The following is a 9,188-nucleotide window of genomic DNA, read 5'->3' on the forward strand; positions in this document are numbered from 1 at the left end:
TTGACTGGCATAGCCAAAGCAGAGTAAGCTCTTCTTCACCCCTCTTCTGGAATAGCTGCCCATGTGGGCAGCTAGCTATTGCAGAACACCATGATTTTGGTCAGTTTGCACATGTAGACATGCCCTGAGCCAAACAGGCCCAAGGGAGGGTGCTGCTGTTTGACTGGAGAGAGATTTCTGCATGGTTGTTTTACAGGTGACCTGCAAATTAGAAACCAATGTCTTAGCTTCATCCATAAAGAAGCAAAGAGGGAAGGAGAGAGGCTGCTTGTTGGTGCATTAGAAATTCAGGTTTTTGTCCACGCTGGAACTCCATAGGCAAATGGAAAACTGACGAGATGATGACATCACAAGAGATAGGAGAAAGCAAGCTGAGTAACAGAGGGGAAGGGATTTTTAGCCAGACAGAGTGTTGTTATGGTTAACACTTATTCAACTCCAATGCCTAACAAACATGTAGGAAAAGACAGTATATGTTAAAGATTCACCACCACCTGCATTTAAATTGTAAGAAAGCACTCAATATACAGCTGATCCCACAAAGAAGTCCTCTAACAAAACCGAGGAAGTAACATTCTTCATATTTTAAAGGGCTTGTCTACACGGGGGAAATTGAGCAGCATAACTATTCTATGAGTTAGCTGTTAGTTACTGTGGAATAACTATGCCGGTCAAGTTCTCACACAGGTAGACAAGATCTAAGGCTTTTAAAAAATTCCTTTTCCTTATAAAAATTTAAAAGTTTATCTATAATAAAGAAGCAAAAAGAGACAAACCCAGATTAAAAATCCTTTTCAGGTCACATTTAGCAGGGCAGCTGCCTCTCTCTCTACATCACATAATTCAAAAAGAGACAGAGGATGACTCCAATGAAGCTAGGATTTCAATGGGAATTTTGCCATTGACTTCAACGGAGCCAAGATTTCACCCCAGACATTTTAAGTTATTATTAAAAATTGAGGATGGTGCAAAAAACGTTTGCAGCAAAAGAAATCAAGAGGTTCATGTTTCATTTGTGCCCCCATCTGTTCTCCTGTTCCCTGAGCACCTTTATCTCCTGTTGCACTTAGAAACCCAGGGTTCAGTGTGGAACATGCTCAGAAGTGAACTTCCATTTTATAGCTAGAGCTAGAAAAAACCACCCCCCAACATTCAAAGTTGTTTCCCCAGGTTTGAAATAGCGTCTCCAGGTGTCCACATTTCAAAAAGGAAGTTGAAACACTGGAAAGGGCTTAGAAAAAAGCTACTGGAATTAACTTAGGTCTGGAAAACCTGCCTTACAGTTAGAGATTTCAGAAGCACAGTCTATTTAGGGTAGCAGAGGGAAGATTAAGAAATCACTTGATCAGGGTCTACAGGTACCTATACATGAAAATGATTTCTGATAGTAGAGAGCTCTTTAACCTAGCAGACAAAGGCATGACAAAAATCCAGTGGCTGGAAGTTGAAGCTAGACAAATAGAGACTGAATATAAGGCACACCTTTTTGACAGTGAGGGTAACTCACCTAGGGACTTGGTGGATTCTCCATCACTAGAAGTCTTTAAGTCAAGACTGGGTGTGTCTCTCTAAAGCCCTGCTCCAGGGCAACCAGAAGCTATGAGATGGATGCAGGATCACAATTCTTCCTTTAAAAATAACAGGAGTACTTGTGGCACCTTAGAGACTAACAAATTTATTAGAGCATAAGCTTTCGTGGGCTACAACCCACTTCTTCGGATGCATCCGAAGAAGTGGGTTGTAGCCCACGAAAGCTTATGCTCTAATAAATTTGTTAGTCTCTAAGGTGCCACAAGTACTCCTGTTATTTTTGCGGATACAGACTAACACGGCTGCTACTCTGAAATTCTTCCTTTCAGCCTTAAAATGTATGAAGATGACTATCCAGCCACACCCCTCCTGCCCCGCATACTCACATGGGATCCCAATTATGGCCAGAAGCGGGTAAAACACTTTCTGCAACGTTATCATCCAATGATCCTGAGTCATTATAGAGGACAGCTCCGCTTTCCCAAGGTCTCAAACAACTGCTGACTAGTTCGCCGGCTCCAGGACAAGGAGCAGGTCGTCTGTCACAGTTTTGTTCTCAGCTTATCTTTCTAATAAGCCCTCTTTAAACAAAATTACTGTCTTTTAATTTACTGCTGCGGCTAGAAACCCCACGTTAATGATTACCTGGCTGGAGAAAGAAAGGGGAACATGAAGAGGCAGATGGAACTGTTAGATCAGTACAAATTAAACAGGCCCCATTACAGAGCCAGGCACATGGGCAGCGAGCACAGCCGCCCCCGACCTGCCACTGGATGCCTGGGCCATGGTGGCCCCACCTGTACTTCGCCTCTTCCCGTCCCTGCTCTGCCCCTTCCCCAAGGCCCCCATTGGGCCCAGCTGCCTGGCTGAGTCCCTGCTCTCCTCTCCTCCACTCCACCCCCCCTCTCCAGAGGTCCCCTCCGCTCCCACGTCCCACCTTTCCTTCACCCCCTCTCCCCTGCAAGCCCCACCACCACCTGCCATTCACCGCTCACTGTGTCCCTGTGGGCGGTGGGGTTCTCGCAGGGGAGGGGGTGGAGGAGAGGCGGGACATGGAGAGCACGAGCAGCGGGGGCTTTGGGGGAAGGGGTTTGTGGAGGAGAGATGCGGGGAGCAGTGGGGTTCTTGCAGGGGAGGGGGGGAGGGACACAGCAAGCGGTGGGGGCCTCACAGGGGTGGGAAGGGGAAGAGGAGGAATGCAGCGAGCAGTGAGGGGGGGCGTGAGCGGTGGCGGGGTCTGGGGCCGAGTGCGGGCATGGCTGCAGGCAGGAGGGACAGGGAGCTGGCCTCCCCCAGGGGAAGCTTCACCAGCCGCCCATGGCCAGGGATAAGGAACAGTTGGGGTCCAAAGCCATACAGAAACTTCTCTCTCGAACAGCAGCAGAGCAGGAAGTAGGTCGGCCATTCAGCCGGTTTTAGGTGCTTTGTGCCCTGGCCGGTACTGAGACAAAACCGGACGTGGTCTTGGCCGGTACCAGCCAGGGGACGCCGATTTGAAGAGTGCATCACTCCACTCCCGCCGGCGGGACCTGGCATGTGCCGTGCATGAGGGCATGCTGGCGGGGCGGAGCAGGGTGCACTTCAAAATGGCGTCTTGATGCAGCAAGCCCACTTGCCGGGAGGGGCAGGGTCACGCTGGCAGGGGTGGCCGGTATTCTGGGAATGCGGGAGTGGCCCCCCTAGCAGGCAGTACGGCCTTGTGCTTGAGAACTAGGGTGGGAGACCTGGCCCTTCACGTCTTGGCCAAAGGCATTTAGGCACCGAGTGGGATTTTCAAAACTGCCTCTGCAGGTCAGGTGCCTAACTCCAATTGAGCACAGAAGGGATTTAGGCACCTAACCTACTTAGTTATGTCACCTCACTGCCTCTGAACAGCTGGCCCTTTGTCTCTCCATCCGTAAAACACGCTCAGTGGTGCTTCCTTCCTCCACCCACCCATTATCTGCATGTGCTCTTGGGGCAGAAATCACCTCTTTTCCCGTGTGCGTACCATGCCGGCAGAATGCTGCTATTGTAATATTAACTCCAGCTCCTGCTGTCATATTAACAGCAAAGTTGGGAAGGGGCGTCTTGGGCCTGGGGAGAGATGGACACCCCAGCTCATACCCTAAAGGGCTGTAGGTCTGGGATTCTTACTGATCTAGCCCACCTGCCCAAGGGGAGCAACTCTTAGGAACATCTTCAGGTTCTCGTCCTCCCACCATTACAGGGATTTTCAGGCAGGCAGCGGGGGGGAGAGAAATGGAAAAGGGGGTTAGTGGTATAACACTTTGTTTACCAGGAGTGCCCTGATGTGCTAGGCACTGTATGCACTCAGAGGACAGCCCCTGCCCGAGTGCTCACAATCCAAGACACCAGTTCTGCTCCAACAAGCTGTTCAGTGCAAGCTTATCTAGTCTAGTGCTCCTTCTCCCCATCAGCCTGTTCTCTGGCATGCACTGACCTCTGCAGACCAGCACCGTTACTGCCGTTGGGATCTCAAAGCCATTCAGCTCTGACGCCCATATGGGGTAATCTGTCTCCCCCAGAACAGCAGGAAGGGCAACGTCTCTCCAGTCCCAGCACCGAGGGAATCTACTGCAGCAGCAAATGGTTAAGGGTCACCGAACAAATGCACTAAGTGTTCTATGAGAAAGCACCAGCAGAGGGAGGAAGAAGCTCCAGGACTGACTCCCTTGTGAGCACATTACACTGATATTTGGGGGTTTCTTGGCCTATAAACCAATTCCATTCATTTTGAGACCCAGACGAGGGCCACTTCGAGCAAGGAAAGGGGGCCTGGGGACCCATAGGCAGGTTACTGCCCCCTGTAGGGGATCCACGTATTCCCTGGCACAGGGACTCCTGTACCTTCCCTCTACTGTCAGTGCATACAGGGGGAAGAGATGGACAACTGCTTGTTCCCTTCTAGCAGCTGGGTAAACCCTTCCACCTCTTCTGCTTCATTCCTCTGAGTGCAAGGGGAGCAGGACAGAGTGAGGGGTGCACAAGGCCTTGTGAGTGGAACACTGGTGGGCCCAGGGTCCCTGCAGCCCCCGGTGGGATGCGGCTGCGTGGTCCATTCTTCTCATTGTACATCAAGGTCTTTTACACACCTTCCTCTGCCTCATGCTGCTGATGGGCGCTCGCCTGCCACTAGGGCAGTAGTTGGCATCTCATGCGACTTGGCCGCTGCATGATCCCATTGTGGGTGGATGAGTGCAGAGGAGAACAGAGCCCCAAATGCTGCTGCCTGGCTGTAGCTGCCGGGGGAGGTTTAGTGTCCCCCTAATGCAGTCCTGGCTGGTGGAGGGGGCAGGCTGGACTCCACACTCTGCCCCCTGCTGTTCAACCCTTGAACTTCAGCTGCCCTAGTTTTTAAGCTGTACACACTGCTGCTAATTCCGTGCCCTTCACAACCCGTATCCACTATCCCCGTGAGAGGCTACGCAAGCTGGGAACTGAACCTAGAACTCCATTGCAGAGTCACATCTCAGCCCCGCTGTCGCTCCCAAAGAACCTGTCACATCCAAGGACTCTGCTATGCGCACACATTGAAACTATGGGCGATCCATTACGTCTTCCTCTGGTAACCGGTCCGAAGGACAATAGGCGCTGGACTGGCCACTGCTCACCCCTGCACCTCTTCCCAGCACTGCGGTCACACGACAATGATACTGGTTTTTCCTTTTGGTGAGAAAAACGTAACATTCCCATTTTAGGTCAACCCCAAATTAATTGTGTGAGAGTTTTTTTTGGTTGAACAACTGAAGCAAAAAAAAAAATCAATTATTCGCTCAGCTCTAAATAAACCCTCTTCAACTACCCAGCAGTGCACTGCAGTTTTGCAACCTACTTCCATTTTTCTTGCACTGGGAGCTAGTCCATAAAACTCGTGTGCAACAGACACCAGCCGGTGGTAGATGGGGATGCATCTCCAACTAACGAGAGCGCTTTCTATTGCGAGGACAGAGCTTCAGTCAGCAAGAAACATCTCCTCAATCAGCACGCACTCAGGGCTCTTTACATCTGGAAAGCTGCCATTTGTACCCTGCTAGACCAGCACCAGCTCCCAGGGGATACAGTAAAGAGCTGACAGCTAATAGCCTTTCAGTGAGTAACATCCTGGACAAGTCTCATGTCTTTGGGGAGCATTAATAAAGGAACAGGAAGTATTATCTAGAGAGCTCACAGAATGATAAAACAGAAACACTCCCCTTAGGAGAGGACGCAGGGTGAGTTAGACATGTAGCTTGGCAGGATTCAATTTAAATTTTTAATCACTGGTAAACGTCAGTTTCACTGACATACAGAAATTGATTAAAAGCTTTCCATTAATAACAGCTGGCAAGCGTTGTCTGCCCCGAACGTAGCACCTGTAGTGAGCTGCTGTCACTGGACCTGGGGCTGCACGGGGAGCCCTCCACAGCTCCACTGTCGTGCCCCACTCACTCACCCACTGACCGGGAGCGTGATGGCCATCCCTGGGCGGGAACCATTCAGCAGCGGTTGGCCTCCCTCTCGGCTGGAGGCTCCTCCTCCTCCTTGTGGCCCTCACCGGGGGTCTCTGCTCCACCAGGCGAGGACCGCAGCCTCCCTTCCACTCTGCGACTGAGTATCTTGGGCCCCTCGGTCGGGCAGGGAGGCCCCTGCAGCCCTGCTGTGGGGACTGCCCTAATTCAACTCCCCATTAATTTCCCACAATTGTGAAAATTAAATAGTTAAAAACTGAGGGAAAAAAAAGCTTAAAAATCTATATTAATTGCCAACATTAAAAAAAAAAAGAATCCAATTCTGCCAAGCCTAGATGCGATTTGATGACGGGTCAGAGTGAGGCTCCATTGTCACAGTTACTAGCCTTCTGACTGTTGTTCTTTGAGATGTGTTGCACATGTGCATTCCACTCTCAGTGCGCAGGTGCCCTGCGTACACTCGGAAATTTTCTCTCAGGGGTACCTGCCGGGGCAGCTCAAGTGTCCTCTGCCATGGCACACCACCGTGTGCCAGTCTAAAGGGCCCCACTGGCCCAGAGCTCTGTCAGTTCCTTCTTGCTGGACAACTCCAAAACAAAGGAGGGCGGGTCGTAGAAGGAACATGAGCAACACACCTCATAGAACAACGGTTATGGGAGGTTAGTAACTGTTTTTTTCTTCTTTAAGTGATTTCACATGGGCATTCCACTCGGTGTCTCTTAAGGCCTGGTCCACACTACCCCCCCACTTCGGACTAAGGTACGCAAATTCAGCTACGTTAATAACGTAGCTGAATTCGAAGTACCTTAGTCCGAACTTACCGCGGATCCAGACGCGGCAGGAAGGCTCCCCCGTCGATGCCGCGTACTCCACTCGCTGAGCTGGAGTACCGGCGTCGACGGCGAGCACTTCCGGGATCGATCCCAGAACATCGATTGCCTGCCGTCGGACCCGGAGGTAAGTGTAGATGTACCCTAAGTCACAAAGCAGTGAAGGGATTGGAGTCTCTGTGCACACAGGCTCACACTTCGACACGTAAGTAGACCTGACGGAGGGCTTACTACTATTTAACAAGACATCCTGAACTTGAGCCGAGCAAGACTCCTCTCTAGGATTTAGCCAGGGAGCCTCCAGGCTGTTAGACAAAGAACCCGCAGGTTTGGATGGAGCAGCTGACCAGGAACCTGTGAAATTACACGTGGGTCCAAAGGAAGCAATATCAGAGACTCCATTGACAGATCCAGCAGAATGGAGAACCAGTGCTGCCAAGGCCATGCTGGGCCCGGGCATGGTCCCGTTTGAGCTTTGCCAACACTCGATGTAGGACTGGAATTGGAGGAAAAGTGTAGCAGAGCTTATTCGACCAGGTTAGCAGGAAAGCGTCCATGATGGAACCTGGACTGTGACCTTGTAGGGAACAAAACTGGTGGCATTTCTCGGTGAGCTCTATCATCATCATCAGGAGCGGGTGAGATGCCTCCTGAAGAAACTACCAGTCAGGAGAGGAAGAGCACGAAGCCAGCACAGGTTGCGGCTGCCCCTTCTCCGTTAGCTGTCCAGCAGGCGGCTCCTGCTCAATACTGGAATCAGGAACGGGTAGTGCCTGGCGAATAGTCTCCCCACACCTCTCTGACGACACAGAGCAGGAACGTCTTGTGCAGGAGCGAGAAACAGGGGGGAACCCTATGGGTTCCAAAAGGGCCACTGGACCAGTGGCCGGCCCCAATGACATACCCAATCCCACTCCACCTGAAGGATCTTGAGGCAACCTGGATCGTAACTACCCAGGGGGGAGGAAGGGGAAGAGTAGCATGACTGGCTCCGACGCTGGGAATCATAGGCACCAATCTCCAATTCAGGAGGATGAGTCACCCTGTGCACACCAAGGGGGCAGCTGCTGAGGGTGTCGGAGAACAGCACCGAGTCGGCGAAAAGCGTAGAGCAGCCAACATCACAGGCTTCTCCTTCAACAGTACTGATGGGCATGAAGTCTAAAGCACAGGAGGTTGTCACAGCACCAACAACACCGGTGCCCCTCTGTCTGCTGGTACTGGGAACGCAGTATCCTGCACTGCCAGGGATACCAGCACCAGCAGGCTCAGCAGATCTCTCGCGGCTGCAAATGCCTTCAGCGTGGTTGGTATTGAGACAATCTCGGGTTGCTGCAGTACTGCAGATGTAGGTGCCACTTGGGGCCCTGGACTCAATGGTGCCTGCCTCAGTGCTGGAGTGAATGGTGCCCATCGTGGCGCCATCTGAGAAGAGGAGTGCGTGGATTTTAGATTCCACATGCTTATTAAATTTAGGTGTCGGTGATCTTCCTCCCTCGGGGTGTCTAGAGACTCTTCTTAGGCACTGGAGAGGGTGAGCCGTGCTGGGTCTTAGGCAGCAGAGGAGGTGCACTCCTAACTGAAGCCCTTAGTGCTGAGTCAGGATGACTCGGTTTTTAAGGGAGTCTCAGGGCTGCATTCATAAGCAAAAAGTTCAGCCTGTCTTCAGTCTTTTTTAGTCCTTGGCTTAGAGTCTTTGCAATATTAGCAACGACCCCAAACACAAGCTTCCCCCAAACACGTTAAGCAGCGTGAGGGTGGGTTGCTTGTGGGGATCGGCCTAGAAAAGAGACGCAGGGCATGAAGCCCGGTGACTGAGGCATTGCTCGGTACTGAAAACTGGAAACCCCAGATCTGGGAACTGAAAAAGAAAAGTGCCACAGATAGTACCTAATAACTAACCCTAAGTAACTATAAAACTGGTTAACTATTTACAAGAAATTTACAATGAGCTGTACACAGAGTATCTGCTAAGGCAAGCCAAGCCAAGCAATTCCAGCGACTGTCACGGATGGTAAGAAGGAACCGAATGGGGCTTTGGGGCTGCTGGGTCCTTTATACCAGCACACAGTGGGGTGTGAGAGCAAAGTTGGGGAAGCTTGAGAGCCCGAGTACCACTGAGGGAAATGTGAGTGTGCGCAGGGCGCATACACACCAAGAGCGGAATGCACATGTGCAATCAGTTGAAGAAAAACTACTGAGGTAAAGCTTAGAGCCACGACCATAGGAATGCAACTGGCCATCATGGTATATTTCATGAACTGACAGTTTCCACTACAAATGAACAGGGTAATTGTCCATCTAAGGTGGAACCAAAATACTGAGCAGAGCATTATGGTTTGAAAACAACTTGCCCGTTATCTTCTTAATATAGACA

Source organism: Emys orbicularis, chromosome 4 (genome assembly GCF_028017835.1).
Source record: "Emys orbicularis isolate rEmyOrb1 chromosome 4, rEmyOrb1.hap1, whole genome shotgun sequence".
Lineage (NCBI taxonomy): Eukaryota > Metazoa > Chordata > Testudines > Emydidae > Emys > Emys orbicularis.